Source organism: Homalodisca vitripennis, chromosome 7 (genome assembly GCF_021130785.1).
Source record: "Homalodisca vitripennis isolate AUS2020 chromosome 7, UT_GWSS_2.1, whole genome shotgun sequence".
NCBI lineage: Eukaryota > Metazoa > Arthropoda > Insecta > Hemiptera > Cicadellidae > Homalodisca > Homalodisca vitripennis.
In genome coordinates this window covers 139,461,916-139,478,788 of record NC_060213.1, presented here as the reverse complement: position 1 = coordinate 139,478,788, position 16,873 = coordinate 139,461,916, and the positions used below count along the sequence as shown (strand labels likewise).

The following is a 16,873-nucleotide window of genomic DNA, read 5'->3' as shown; positions in this document are numbered from 1 at the left end:
ATTCTAAATTTGTAGGAGTTCTATACTTTTTATTACAAAATGAAAATTAACATTGTAAAAACATAATTTACTAATTAGGCCTCCTGACTATTGAACTTTTGATTTTCATAAAAGCATTTTTCATATGTGACTTCAACCACTGGTTTACACCAGCATGGAGTTCGACTTGGTAAAAAAGATTTTCCATTACCAAACTCATTTGAAATCATTGTTTTGTTTCCATCTTGTCTTTAAGTTGGCAATAAATGTCACCAACTTACTCAAGTAACGCAACTCATAAGTGGTAGGCTATTCTATTTCTAAGCACATTCAAACAAATCACAAAGAACAAAGTAAGGAGTGCTCAGTTCGCAGACTATCATAGCTGGGAGTGTAGGAATATCAAGAATATATTTCAAATAAATTTATCGCAAATAAAATGTAGTAGTTTAAAACAAATATGTACATTATGCTACCAAACCTTCTTTACACTCTCAATTACTTACAATAAAAATTATTTACTATCAAAATATTTTTGACTGAATGAAAAAATGTTTCCACCATTTACTTAACTATTGTAATAAACTTAAACCCTATTCTCTTTTAACCCTTTTAGTACTAGAAACAAAAATCAATAGTCATTTTGGAGAGTAAGGCCTATGTTGAGCGTTTTGCACAGTTTTACAAAAACGATTTAGAAAACAGCAAATATAAAGATCACTTAGAATAACTTTTATATATTGAAAACTTAATATATAAAAATACAAATATATCAAAATAATATGAAATATGTCATTATTTTTTAGGCAAAGTTAAGGCCTATATGATTGTTTGTATTAAAAATAAAAAATTATCATAATACTAATTCTACACCCTTTATTTTAATTCATTGAATCGTAAAATTATTTAAATTGTATTAAAAACATAACTCAAAATAAAAAAACTACAACAAACAGTTGTAGCGCATTTTTTATACTACATAATATACAAACAATGTAATAAATTTTAAAAAATAGCATTTACGGAGCATATGTATCCTTCGATCGTTTAAAAAAACTTCCGTAAATACGGACATTAGCACTGAAACAGGTAAAGAAACATATTGCTGAATTTCCAGATTTAAAAAATTTGACAGATTTTGGAAGGTTGAGTTTATTTATACAAAATCTAAAGCCCTAAACAGAGCATTAGAAAATTCACTCACTAGTGTGATAACTCCCATACAGTGTTGGATTACATATAGCAAGTGAGTGTAGAAAGTTAAGGTTGAAGTTAAAGTGTTAAGTTAGGGTATGTTTGTACTTAAAAGAAATATTTTAAATCCCAGCTCTTTGAAGATTCATTTCCTGCAGGCAACAAAGATAAAAATAAATTGCTGGCCATTGCACAAAGAATTACAACATTTAAAATAGTATAAGTATTTAGGAGGTAATCTTGTGTTGGTAATTGCACAAACAATTGTAAGCAATTAAAATAGAATTTAGAGGCTATCTTATAATCAGATCCACAGAAAATGGTGAAACAGATATGAAATTGTAGCAATATGTAGGCTACATGAAAACTAACTGTAGTAAGTGATATGCTTCTTTATTTATAATAATTTCCCTAATTATTATGTTATCAAAAACCAGAATTTTTTTTAATTTTACTAAAAATTATTACTTTCTTAAGTAATAAATTATTTTCTTAAACAGGACATTCTCTGATGTCATTATTTACATGCTGTAAAAATAATATTCCTATCTTCCTCCATTTTTCCTTGGACCTAATTACAAAATTAACTAAGATACATTACTTTACATTCTTATAATTCCTCGTGGAGAAATAAAATAAATAAATATTTTGTATAACTTCAAAGTTAAATGAGAGGAAAATGTCTATGAAATATTGCAACACCTTATCAACACAATGTAAGATATATGGTAGTATTTCCCAATTGTAATGCGGTCATGCGAGTAGTTAACAAACTATTAATACAAGAAATAGATAAAGCAGAATATACAGGGTGTTCAGAAAAAGATGTCATAAACTTCTGTACTCATAATTACAAACAAAAATGTGCTATACACATATAGGTTGAGAAATGTTTTGTTTAGGCAGCTAACTGCCCACTTTGTATAAAAAATTAGTATATGTAGAACTAGTATTAGTTATTATTATAGATACCAAACTTTGCCCATAGGTAGTAATAAATAAGAGAGAAATAAACCAAAATAATGTGCAATTTGCTTTAATATCAACAAAAGGGTGCTTGTTGAAATTATTTAAGTAAAATTAAAAAAAAACTAGTATAGTTATAAAAGATTTACAACATCTAACTATTTTTCAAATTTTATTACCATTCCAACAGTACTTTTTTCAACAAAATCCATCAACGCAAAAGCGAGCTGCTCTTGGAAAGTAATTAGTAATAATGAAATTATATCAATGTTTATTGTCTTGTTCTGTATAATTTTATCAGTGATCCATTTAGATGGATCTTGTTTGTCATAATTTCAAGAAGCTGAATTATTGTTCAGAAGAAGCAAATTGGAATGTGAGAAGTTGAGTGTTAAAAAGGCAAACAGCAAGAACTTTCTAGATGAAGTTTTCATCTCTAAAAAATGTTATACATTGTTTAATGTTTTAACAGCTGATTTTAACTCCTCTGTCACATTCCTTTTTGTTAAACGCTATGAGGTATTTTAAACCGATGTTAAACCTAAATTGACTGAGCTATTGCAAATAAATGATAATGTTTTTGCTCGAAATCAGCCAATCAACATTCAATATGACTTCTATGCCAAAAAGCAATTCTTCAACAAGCATGTGAAGAGAATTTTCATGGTCAAAGCCAAATGACAATTACGTTGTTGATGGATATATTGTCACCTTACTCTTTTTGCTCCAAACACCCAATACGATCATATCAGAAATTATACATCTGAATAGACAGTTTTTTGTAGCTCACAAAAAGCCTGATACATAATACAGGTAGGCCTTCATGTTACCTGTTTTACTATAGCTTTTAGCCAACCTGTGTTCTAGACTATGTAGAGCATAGCATAATTCCTTGTAGCCTAAAGCTACCACTTCTCATGCCTTCTACAGAATATAAATCAACTATTTGTAATTTTCAATTTTTTTTACATCAAACAACAAAGCATTTCCAATTTCTTGTAATTTTTATAATATTTCATCTCTTTTTTAAATAAAACTATCACCTTTATTGAAGTACTTACATTTTACAGAATAAAACGTACAAAAAATTGATTTTGACTTAGGTATATTAGTTTTTTAAAACTAGTTTAGCGCTCATAAAAGATGAGTAAAATACGTGTGTGAAAGATTACAGTACAGACAGAAGAAAAGTCACTTATTACAGTTAAACAACTCAATATTCAGATTAGCCTCTGTAATTGAATGGAGCATGTGAATTTATCCTTTGGTTGACGTGAAACTAATTGAGTGGTAAGGATGAAGTTATTTTAGGATATCCCTTTTTTAATAAGATCAGATTATAAGGACATGTGAAACTAACTATACATTAATCTTATTAAGAGCCATACACTACTTAACAATAACTACATGATTACCAGGTATAATGTTCAAGTACTCATAGTGGAGATGCTACAATGGGTAAAATCTTTAACTAATTAGACTGACCATCTATCCTTTTGTAGAACCATTTACAAACATTTCAAATCAAAATCTTTTTATTCACATACGCAAAACAATAACAAATACAATACACTTCCATAATTTCAATGAATAATTCCCCATATAGACTATAGGTCTGTGTGAGGGGAAGAGTCCATAAATCAGTCTTTTCTTAGTTTACATTTGTGTAGAATTTTACATTAAAATTTACAAAAGACATTATTGTAAAAATTATATATATACATACATGATACGGATACATATGCATACATAAACAAACACACACATATACCCGCGCATCTCTATACAGTTTAGGCACCGCTTAACCACCATATTACTATTAGGTGGATGAAAAGAATCCTACAGCACCACCAAACCACATCTCACAATAATAATTCTTACTTACACAATATTCCCAAATAATTTGCTATTAACAGGCTTCTACATAATTTATTGGTAACGCGAACAAATCAGTGCCTCTGCAGCAGCATTTGTGCCATGCTGGTTTCACATCAACCAAAGGATAAACTCACATGTCCCATGCTTTACTTGTAGTGAACAGCTGAAAGGTCATCCCTAATTAAAAACATGAATTTATGATGAGAACGATATTTCTTGACAAGGCCTTCTTGAAATCGTATTGTCCATCCATCCATCTGCGCAATAACTGTTGGTAGAATGCTCCCAGACTTGAAACTTGGTTGGTATACGGATTCCTTTCTCATCTGTGCAATAACTGTTGGTAGAATGCTCCCAGACTTGAAACTTGGTTGGTATACGGATTCCTTTCTCATCTGTGCAATAACTGTTGGAAGAATGCTCCCAGACTGGAAACTTGGTTGGTATACGGATTCCTTTCTCATCTGTGCAATAACTGTTGGTAGAATGCTCCCAGACTTGAAACTTGGTTGGTATACGGATTCCTTTCTCATCTGTGCAATAACTGTTGGAAGAATGCTCCCAGACTGGAAACTTGGTTGGTATACGGATTCCTTTCTCATCTGTGCAATAACTGTTGGAAGAATGCTCCCAGACTTGAAACTTGGTTGGTATACGGATTCCTTTCTCATCTGTGCAATAACTGTTGGTAGAATGCTCCCAGACTTGAAACTTGGTTGGTGTACGGATTCCTTTCTCATCTGTGCAATAACTGTTGGTAGAATGCTCCCAGACTTGTAACTTGGTTGGTTTACGGATTCCTTTCTCCCAAAGAAGAACGCTATTGATTTTATGGCCAAAGGTTAGTCTATCTCTGATGTAATGTATGACAGTCCTTAAAACTTGAAGTATAGCTTTCCTTGATCAAGTAGGAACAACTCTATTGATTTTGGGGTTAAGAGGTCAAAGGGATACTATCAGTCAGTTCAGTAACTCTTTAGTTATGTTCCGTTATGCATTTTATACTGCACTGTTTTGGTTTATTTATATAAAACTGCAATTTCGATTCTAAATTTATTACATGAGCATGTATCGTACGTTTAAATACCTTTACAAAATTCATGATGGATGCAAATTATTATCTAGAATCTTAATGGAGTGTACTTATACTGTGACATTATTTATCAAGAGTATTTTTCCTGTTAAAAAAATTTAAATTCTGTACTAGCTCTAGATTAGTTGTTAAGGCAGATTTTTCTCAGTTTCACTCCCACCTTTTGTATGGCACCCTGCTCTGGGGAAATTCTAATAGTGCTAAGAATGTCATCATTATGTCAAAAGAAGACTTTGCGTACTGTTCTAAATATTAGTTTCTAGGATTCATGTAAACCTTTCTTTATAGAAAATGGTATACTTACTCTTACACTGATCAATGTTTGTTAAGGAAAATTTAGATGAATTTCATTGGAGAAGCTCTGCTCATGACTATGATAAAAGGTACCGGGATCTCTTAGATTTAGGATTTGCTAGGCTAACCAAAACCCAACACATGTATCTGTATATTGGTATAAAATTGTTCAAAACGTTACCATTAGGTTGTAGAAATGTTAGTAATAAAGAGTTTTAAAATGTTAAAGGTGGCTGAAGCGAAATTCCTACAACTCTATTGAAGAAATATTATCTAGCAGTATGGACGACTTGTTATTTTAATTTAGTTTTTAGAGTTTTGACTAGTACTTTTCACTGTACCTAACTGATAGTATATAAATTTTTAACTTAGGCATACATTAGGTAGCCTGTTATGTGACATTATACAACTAAGACTTTGTCAATACATTGTTTGTGGGGCAACAATAAAAAATTGTAAATTCTTGGAAAAAATTCTAGATTGTAGATATCTAAAGTGTTGTGAGCAGCATAATTAATTCTTGGCTAAAATTTTTACATTGTACTATTTCAACTTGTTTACCGCATACAAGCCATAACCAATATAAATGTAAAATAAAACCAATATTTTTTGTATCACTAAAAAGAATAAAATATAAAAGATTCCAACCATTAGAGTACTGTTTTATCAAAAAATATTTCCTTAGTAATAAACTTTATCACTAAAAACAGTAAGCGCTGTAAAAAGAGACAGTATTTAAATTTTTTTTGTATTAAAAGTACAAGTACTAATGCATGAAACCCCAAAATCATTATCTTTCACTATTCTAACAGGTATGAGTGGAGCTCCACTAGCTAGACTAAAATGGAGTAGCCTACCTTGTAAAACTACTCATAACATGTCACAATATTTATGTCGCCATTGCTACGGCTTCTTCAGACAAGGTGACAGAGTAGACAGTTAAGTAGGTTTAACTGCCGCCTAGTAGTTGGCATGTGGCTACGTGTTTGGCAGTTCACACCTCAACAATTAAATAAGGATCACAGAAAAACATGTCCAATTTCAATTTTATGGATGGTTGGTTTAGTAAAATAAATGAAACCTCAAATTTGCATACAAAACTGTCAAAAGCTAAAATATTCTCATGTAATAAATGTGAAAGAAGGGTGCACAAAACATTAAAAGGAGCACAACAAAAAATTACTAACAGCTTAATTTACAGATGAATATTAGAAATACAAAATATATAAACAGCTCAATCTTACTTTCACGTGTACAACATATCTAGTAAAATGCACACCTTGCAATGGCAAAGGGTTCAAAAAGTAATCAAACATTGAATTCAAGTAAAGTTCATATTAGAACAGTCCTGACTGCACGTAGATAATTAAGTGTAGGATGTAATTTTGTCCAACTATGCTATTTATATTTATTTTCCTAAACCCAAACCAAACTTTTTAAGAAAACATTATTTTGGATAACTGTACATACAGCTAATAGCTACATGACTTATCACAATCATTATCATTATCAAAATGACCTTTTAACATATTCTCTCCCAAACCCAAAATTGATCCTCGCTATGTGTATATTTTGTATACATATTGATTTTTTGTTTACCCACTTATATAATATTCATACACATACTGTGTCATGTTTCTACTATTGTGTATAGATACTCTTCACAGTTATAATTTTAATCCTTTGAGACCCAAGAGCCAAAGAGTATTTCCATAAAGGGGCCAAAAGCCGGCTAGATTGGCTTTTCAAATATTTATTATTCTCTACCTAAATATTGACACTCATGGCATTGTACTTAGTCTCATTTTATATATAATAAATCAAATAAAAATAGATTATATATCTTAATTTGATTTGTTACAGCTGTTGGTAAAAGATATTTGCCAAATATGAGAGACAACGTTTAAGTGAGTGCAGATTTTCAACATTATGAAGATATAAATAAGAAAAGTTAAAAAGTCAAGCTCTTTTGAAACTTGGTAAGTTAATAACTTATATGTGTTTCTATTCACATAGGGAACAATAAAAAATGCAAACAAATTATTAAGATAAAAATTAAAATTTTGTATATGAAAATGTAAATTTTAACTTTTGTTGTAAAATAATTTTTTATTTTAAAATTTCTACAGATTTTTTTCATTCAATTAAATATTATAAGTTATAGCCTAAATTTCTCCCATACATAATAAAAATATTCGTCCAATTATGTTTATTTTATAAAAAGTTGAGAATTATTTCATGGAACACTAAACAAATACCAAATGTAAAAATAATCAAAACTCAGTTATACAGATGCTTATTTTTTTTAAACTTCGTCTATTTGTTCCTTTGTACACAAGTAAAAATAAAAAAGTGTGTACAAATAAATGAAAACAGAAAATTACAATTTTAGTATTTTTAAAAGTAAAAGATAACATTATTTTTGTTCTTTTTTGCATTTAAAACTGTTAACAGGTTTTATCATTCCAAAAATATTTAAAGTTACAGCCTACTCTTTCCCCTACATAATAAAATAAAATCATATCAATATGTGTTTTTTTAAGTTATGAGTTAATTGATGGAACACTACACAAACACCAAAGTGTGTGTGTTTTTGTAAGTTATGTGTTAATTGGTGGAACACTACAAAAACACCAAAGTGTGTGTGTATTTGTAAGTTATGTGTTAATTGGTGGAACACTACACAAACACCAAAGTGTGTGTGTATTTGTAAGTTATGTGTTAATTGGTGGAACACTACACAAACACCAAAGTGTGCGTGTATTTGTAAGTTATGTGTTAATTGGTGGAAACACTACACAAACACCAAAGTGTGCGTGTATTTGTAAGTTATGTGTTAATTGGTGGAACACTACACAAACACCAAAGTGTGTGTGTTTTTGTAAGTTATGTGTTAATTGGTGGAACACTACACAAACACCAAAGTGTGTGTGTATTTGTAAGTTATGTGTTAATTGGTGGAACACTACACAAACACCAAAGTGTGTGTGTTTTTGTAAGTTATGTGTTAATTGGTGGAACACTACACAAACACCAAAGTGTGTGTGTATTTGTAAGTTATGTGTTAATTGGTGGAACACTACACAAACACCAAAGTGTGTGTGTATTTGTAAGTTATGTGTTAATTGGTGGAACACTACACAAACACCAAAGTGTGTGTGTGTTTTTGTAAGTTATGTGTTAATTGGTGGAACACTACACAAACACCAAAGTGTGTGTGTATTTGTAAGTTATGTGTTAATTGGTGGAACACTACACAAACACCAAAGTGTGTGTGTTTTTGTAAGTTATGTGTTAATTGGTGGAACACTACACAAACACCAAAGTGTGTGTGTATTTGTAAGTTATGTGTTAATTGGTGGAACACTACACAAACACCAAAGTGTGTGTGTTTTTGTAAGTTATGTGTTAATTGGTGGAACACTACACAAACACCAAAGTGTGTGTGTATTTGTAAGTTATGTGTTAATTGGTGGAACACTACACAAACACCAAAGTGTGTGTGTTTTTGTAAGTTATGTGTTAATTGGTGGAACACTACACAAACACCAAAGTGTGTGTGTTTTTGTAAGTTATGTGTTAATTGGTGGAACACTACACAAACACCAAAGTGTGTGTGTTTTTGTAAGTTATGTGTTAATTGGTGGAACACTACACAAACACCAAAGTGTGCGTGTATTTGTAAGTTATGTGTTAATTGGTGGAACACTACACAAACACCAAAGTGTGCGTGTATTTGTAAGTTATGTGTTAATTGGTGGAACACTACACAAACACCAAAGTGTGTGTGTATTTGTAAGTTATGTGTTAATTGGTGGAACACTACACAAACACCAAAGTGTGTGTGTTTTTGTAAGTTATGTGTTAATTGGTGGAACACTACACAAACACCAAAGTGTGTGTGTATTTGTAAGTTATGTGTTAATTGGTGGAACACTACACAAACACCAAAGTGTGTGTGTATTTGTAAGTTATGTGTTAATTGGTGGAACACTACACAAACACCAAAGTGTGTGTGTATTTGTAAGTTATGTGTTAATTGGTGGAACACTACACAAACACCAAAGTGTGTGTGTATTTGTAAGTTATGTGTTAATTGGTGGAACACTACACAAACACCAAAGTGTGTGTGTATTTGTAAGTTATGTGTTAATTGGTGGAACACTACACAAACACCAAAGTGTGTGTGTTTTTTGTAAGTTATGTGTTAATTGGTGGAACACTACACAAACACCAAAGTGTGTGTGTTTTTTGTAAGTTATGTGTTAATTGGTGGAACACTACACAAACACCAAAGTGTGTGTGTTTTTGTAAGTTATGTGTTAATTGGTGGAACACTACACAAACACCAAAGTGTGCTTGGCACTGACAGCACCACCCCCTTAAAACACTTGGCACTCAAAGGGTTAATTAATTTTTAATTCTGGTCCTGAGCAGTCTAGGGTAGTTCCGGGTTTTTCTACCAGAAGCTACACTCACCTGCCACTTTTTTATCTGCTTATGACATAAGATTAACATTCTTAGCTGTTGTACTTGTCTTTTCTGTCATAACCTTACTTATACTATTGTTCATTACTGCACACAATCAATCTTGGAGATTGATAATGATGATTCATTTCTTTCATCCTTCTATGGACGTGACAGTGGACTTGGTACTTGGCGATTTCAACAATAAAAACTAAATTACAACTAACCAATGCTGTATGTATGGCATGAGGTTACAGTGAGCTAAATGAATTTGAATTTACTCCTCCAGAACCACCAAGATTTTCTGATATGGTTATACAAAAACATTTAAATAAATGACTTGCTCATTGTTTACTCAATATTTTCAGTTGAAAAATATTTCAATTAACTTATTTACATTTAAACACATAAACCAATAGTTAAAACGTTTATTTTTGTGAGGCCCTTCGATAGCAAGGCTATCTTCGTCAGACACATCACAAAAGTGAAGACAATTTACTTTCATGTTTAAATGTAAATAAGTTAACAAGTAGCCAATACAAAACTCCATCTTCAACAAATATTTCAGTAATTGTAACAAACCAATATGTTGAGCAATGTATTGTTTGTGCAAGAATATGATCCTCTGAAGAAAATGTGCAATGTCTCTAATGGGTAGATGATTATTTGACATTATCAGTTTTATTTTCAAGACAAAAATCCTAAACAAAAAATGTATTTTGCAATGTTTTATTAATTTCATATTTTATTTAATAATCAACACAATCAAATATCAATTATATAGTTATTGTAATTTATTACCTCCCCCTGTAATTTTGGCAGATAATAGCATAAATAATCATAACTTAATGTATGCAAGATTCCTTACTAAACAATCTTGTCAATAATTTAGTCAGAGATCATTTAACATTATAATCAAATATCATTATAATTTGTAATTTAATATCTCAACTTTTGTGTTACAACTCATTTTAATTATGGAAACTATACACAAATGTTAGATCTCTATTTAATTAATATTACTAAACTCTTAATTCTTTCCCTTCCCTTCCACAAAATATAGCGTGAAAACTTCATACTCTATAGTTGGCATAATTCATTCAAAACCACTCTAACCTGTCAGCTGACTGACCTCAGCAGCAGATGAAGACAGGTGTTGAAATTTTTATTGTGTATTATTCCACAATAAGTGCTATTTTAAGTACCACAACTCAAGACATTAACCCTTTGAGTGCCGGAGCATCGCTGTCAGCGATTCCGCATTATATGCAAGAAATGCCAGAATCGCTGTTAGCGACTTCTGCAGTAACGCTTATTATTTTATATAGTATTTATCTAAATTGGCTCACTGACTATACATACGCATTCCAAAGGCTTCAACGTAACTTTTGATGAAGGTTTAGTTGTATTTTGGTTAGATTCTGATTTTTACGGCGGTTCTAAAATGAGCGTGTCAGTCGCGTTTAGAATCGTCCGCTACGCGGACGAGCCATCACATGTTTTGTTTGCGCTGCTGTTTATTTCACAAATGATATTGAAAGCTTTAAAGTGTAAATGGGTTTGTAGTGTTAGTATCTTCAAATTATTTTGTTTGTGTATGTTGTTCTAGTCTGTGTGTAAGTAGAACAATGACGGCCACAAGTTACGCAATCGTAAGCATCTAGTACTTTACTAAATACGTTTGTATAGTTTTATGTTTGTTCAGTGATATTTATAAACAATGAGTCGTAAAAACATTGCTGACAATGAAGACCTAGTATTGCAGGCATTAGATAAGCATTATCAGTGTAGACAATACACAGAGTGTTAGGTTAGGTTAGAAAATTTCTAGTTTTGTAGTGGTTCATATTTTCATATTTATTTTCTAAACTTTATTTATAAGTATATAAAAATGTTTATATGTCTTTTTGTAAAGAATTAAATGGAGTATAAGATAGAATAACTAAAAGTAAAAAAATAAAATATTTCAATAACACTAAGTTGTGTCAAAATAAAAAACTAAATCTTTTTGCTCATAAAGTTTTTGTTATTGATTTTTTTTATTTGTAAAAAATGTTAAATAAGTGACCAATGTATTATATGTATAAAGAAAATAAATGTATTAAAAAAAAAACAAAAACCAAATACATTTTACCAATAAATAAATTTGTTATGAATTTTTAACCAGACCCTTGCAGAATCAGGCATTTTCGCTTGGCATTTTATGCATACCATAGCAAAACGCTGCAGCACTCAAAGGGTTAAATCACTTAACCAAACATGTTTCAACTCTTTTGAAGCATCAAGATTACAACTGTGATGGAAGATATATTATTGGAGAGAGGAACTTTCTTTTTACCAGCAATTAATCCATTGCAATTATGAGCTCTAAAACTTATAATCTTAAGACTAATAGTGCAGAATAATAAAATTGTCAATATTTGACTTTTTTCAAAATTATAATTTTACTGCAAGTAACTTGATTACTGAAAATAAATTTCATTCACATTTTACAATTCCTTATGTAACAATTTTCGGACTAACATAATTTAACTAGAAATTATTATTACAATTTATCAATTAATTATTTGAACTAACTTTCCACCACTGGACTTTGATATTTATACATGATATTAGTATGGACTTTGATATTTATACATGATATTATTAGAGTATTTGCTATTTTTCAATGTTTGTTATCACCCTAGCACAAATTACGACCCCCTGCAAATCTCGGGGTCTTATTGGAACTGAATCTATGCACGCTTACAAGATGAAGAACTACATGGGAACAATCAGCTCTACAAAATTACGACTATCATTGATATGTTGAACAAAAACATTCCAAATTGGTCTCAATCTTGACAAAAATTTGTGCATAGATGAAACTGATACATTAACTTAAAACAAATTATGCAAAACAACTTTTCCTATTAAAAAATATGGTACCGTTAAGAGGCAGAATTTTTTCCGTCACCATATATCCCGTCAAAGACACAGATATGGTTTGAAGTTTTACACTGGTTAAAAAATGTTATACAACCTGTTTCCAGTAATGTTACCCTGGAACCAATGAATACTTTACTAAATCAGGGACATATGCTACACAGCTAAAACTTTTAAACCGGTTTTCAGCTTGCACACCCTTTAAACCCCTTTAGTGCCAGGGCATAATAACAAGTTTGTCGGAAAAATGCCAGAGATTTCTCTTAAGGTACTGCTGAAAAATGCCAAACTAATGGCAGTGATTATGTAACACATTTGACTAAAACATCCATAAAATCAAAACTGGCTCTTTAATTTTTTTAAATTTTTTACAGATAAATTGTCTAATTTAAACACATACGACAAGCATTTATTCCTGATGTATCATATTATTTTTTTTTTAATATTTTTTTCAATTTTGTACGAAAAATAGCACTTGAAAAAACTTTTCTTCCAAAATGATACTAATATTAGACAACTGCTATTCCTAGACCATTCCATTCATACGCCATTCTCAAACAGTTTATAAAATACACTGACTATTGCCAAGTTCTGAATAAGTGAACACTTGAATTGAGGCCACCCAAAGCCAAGTCATAGTTGTTTATGCTACTGAGAATCAAATTCATCCGCTTGATACTCTGGGCAAGAGAAGAAAAATGAACCAAAGGCGTTAAATTTTCACTTTAAATCAATACTAGCATCAGTATGGGAAATTTTAAAGATAATGTATATTGACGTACCTAATAAACTATAAACTATTATATAGTACTAAAAGTGTTCCCACAACGGTTGATGTGATTCCGAAATATTCAGAACCCTTGATCATTGACCACCACCAAAACATGGATTTTATCAATGATTTTTTAAGTGGTAAACCTGAAAGGATGTCTAAAAGATTCAGCGTTCCTTGTACTTACTTGGTTACTTCATACAATTTGAAGCCATTAAAATCAAAGGAGCAGAATCACCAGAATTCTTAACAAGCCTATCACTAAGTAGTAACTGAGGCAGCTTGTTTTTCAGATCATAATGTTTATCAACACCCGAATTCTTGTTCATCCATTACGCCGAAATTTATCAATGTACACAATCATAATGAGCGATCAACACAAATCCAATATGGCAGAAAATTTTACTGTCAAAATACAATGAAAATAATCCTCAGTGATGTTACAAATCACTTGGATTTTGCACCAACTTATCAAAGCAGAATAATAAAGTTGCTAATAGTACACAATAATGAAAATATTAGATTTAGTCAAGTAATTTAATGAACAGAATTCTTTACACATATAGATATAATATTCAATAATTCAAACGCTCCAATCACAGAAAACATTATAAACACTAAAGACTCAAGTTTCCTTCTTAAACCCTAAAATAAACATAAACATGAATCAAACAAATGTAAATAGGATAGTTTACATTAGCAATGTGAACTGCAATAACCTATAACTACTTTTATTAATTTCTTAAAATAATATGTTTTCATTTCCAGAAAGAATTTTTCGCCAGTCACAATCCATAGTTGCACAATAACTGATATGTTTGAATTTTTATATTATATCCCAAATCAATATAGGGGACCGAGGGGAACCGGGGATTCTGGGTAGGAGGATAACAGTCTATGGAGGGGTAGGCATTGGTGGAGGTGATAATTGGCAAACCAATGCCTGCCCAAGACTACCAAACAATATTCAAGTGAGAAACATAGCCTACAAGGAATATAGAGGTCAGAGTAAGGCTGTCAACTGTACATGAGGTTACTTTAAAAAACATTTGTACTTTTTCCTCTTTTCAACAGTTTTTACCTCTATGGTGAAGTTTGATTGTTGCTGTTTCCTCTGTGCTTTAGGTCTTATTTGCCAATAAGTACCGTATTTGCACACCTTGTTATTAAATTATTTTTTCCTCAGATTTTGTTACATTATACATTTCAAATAAAGACGTTCCTTGAGTTTTGTTGCCACCATTAACCATTTTGTATTAAAGTTGTGTTCTGTTTGTGTCATAGTCATATTTTAGCACTGCATTTATCTACGAACAATATGTGTTGTAGTTACAATATTGAGTTTTTTAATAATTGTGTTCTGTATTACGAAGTTAAGAATTCTAAATAGAATTTGATATTCTTTTTCTTTGCACAACAAATGTGGCAGCCATTGTCTTCAAGCCAATGATACTCTGTTGTTTCGTCGTTTTCAACGAGTTTAATATAGTTAGGTGAGTTTGTAACATTCAGTTAATAATAACTTACTGATCAGCCTTTTGGAATTTTATATTTTAATGATCGGCGCAATCTTGAGAGATGTTTTCATTTGTTGCCATCAGTACGGTGCTGCCCTTGTTCAGCACTGATGGCTAGTAGTATTATATAAGTCCGTTCAACTACTAGCCATATTACCAGATAAAAATCTGTTTAAAATTTAATTGTTATCTGTTGTTTTTTTTTTCAATTTTATTTGTAAACATTTTCTTTTTGAAAAAAAAAACCAACAAATATTGTGAAGTGGCTAAACAATTACCTTTGAATTCTATAATTTTCAGGATACTCGGCTTTAAGATAATACAAATATGCACTTGCAAAATAAATTTACTCCTGTATTGTAGATATTTGGCTATATAATCGGCTTAATTAATTGTTATCTCTGCTTAGAATGAAATTACTTTTTATTTCTATTTGATTATGGTGACCCGATACAGAACTACAGCCAAATAATACTATTTCATGTAACTTAAATAATTTTAAAAAGTTTCAATTCATTCTGAATGAATATTAATGCACTTAATGAGATATAAAAATAACACACACTATAAAACTGAACAGAATGTAAACAAAACCCATCCATTATCCTGCAACTTATTAACACTATATTTACCTATTATAGTGAGGGAGAAAATTCTAAAATTCAGCTAAACAAATGATAGAACAGGCAAAACCCCTTAAAAATGTAGTGTAAATATTTCTCAACAAATAGAATTAGAGAGACACAAAATCATTAACCATAGATAACTAACACAGTGTTAAATATGCTGTATTGTTAGTAAAGTGTGTATTTTGAGAACTAAGCTATTCTTAAAACTTGTTTATCAGGAGAAAAGTATTTTTATGCCAAATGCAAAATATATCTATAAGTAAACATAAATTAAGGATTGTTCCTTATTTTACATACTTTATTTCAATTACTAATATTTTATTTTAAATTTGATACAAGCTAGGCCTATGACACGTCCTCATTATCACCACTTAGTTAACTGTACTATCGCTGAGCACAATCTATTTTATTTTAAGACAGAAACAGATGGCTCCTCTTAAAATTGTTATCACAGTTAAAAAATTAATAAGGTGTGAAAATATTTTATTTATTTTCGTATGAAAACTATGAACTTGTAGTATAACACTAACATGAATCAATATATTCCTTTAAAAAGAAGTCGACGTGTCACCATGCTTGGTATTGCGACGTGTACTCGGTCATGAACTTAAAAATTTACTTACTGTACTGATGTCCAAGAAATCCGTCCTATGACCTTCTAAGCGTTAACTGCTCCAGTTTGCCGAAGATATGTCTTCCTGTAATACAAATAACAGTAAATAAAAATATTCTATAGAAAAACAATTTTACTGCTACTATACGACACACCTGTACTTACCAATCGGTAGACATAAAGTGAATTAGAAAAAAGAGTGGAACTGGTAGGGCAAGCAGACTCTTAGGTGTTTCTTTTAGCGCTAGGAGCGCTAATATCGTAATGTGCCAAATCAGTAACCAAATCGAAGAACAAAGTTGAATTGTGAAAACATATCGTATATTTCAACAACTCGTCATAGTGAAATACGGTGTTACACCAAATTTAGGTTTTTACGGTTTTTAAATATTTGTTTGTTTCAATCCATTTTAATACATGTTTTACTTGACTTTCTCCTTCAACTACGTGTGACGCGTAAAAAATTGAACATATGGCAGGAAAACTACATGAATCACAGACCTACAAAGAACAAATTAATCACGGCTTATCTGTACACATAATCTA

The 16,873-nt window shown here is 30.8% G+C and overlaps 1 protein-coding gene across 1 annotated transcript in view; it reads right to left on the bottom strand.

Moving 5' to 3' along the window:
• LOC124366421 (vigilin) overlaps positions 1-16,561 on the bottom strand; it is a 53,944-nt gene extending 37,383 nt beyond the window's left edge. The window contains exons 1-2 of the mRNA XM_046822965.1: positions 16,493-16,561; positions 16,338-16,412 (exon numbers count right to left, since the gene is read on the bottom strand). The gene's annotated coding sequence lies outside the window, so the exon portion shown is untranslated. The remainder of the gene's footprint in view (positions 1-16,337; positions 16,413-16,492) is intronic.
• Positions 16,562-16,873: the final 312 nt, after the last annotated feature.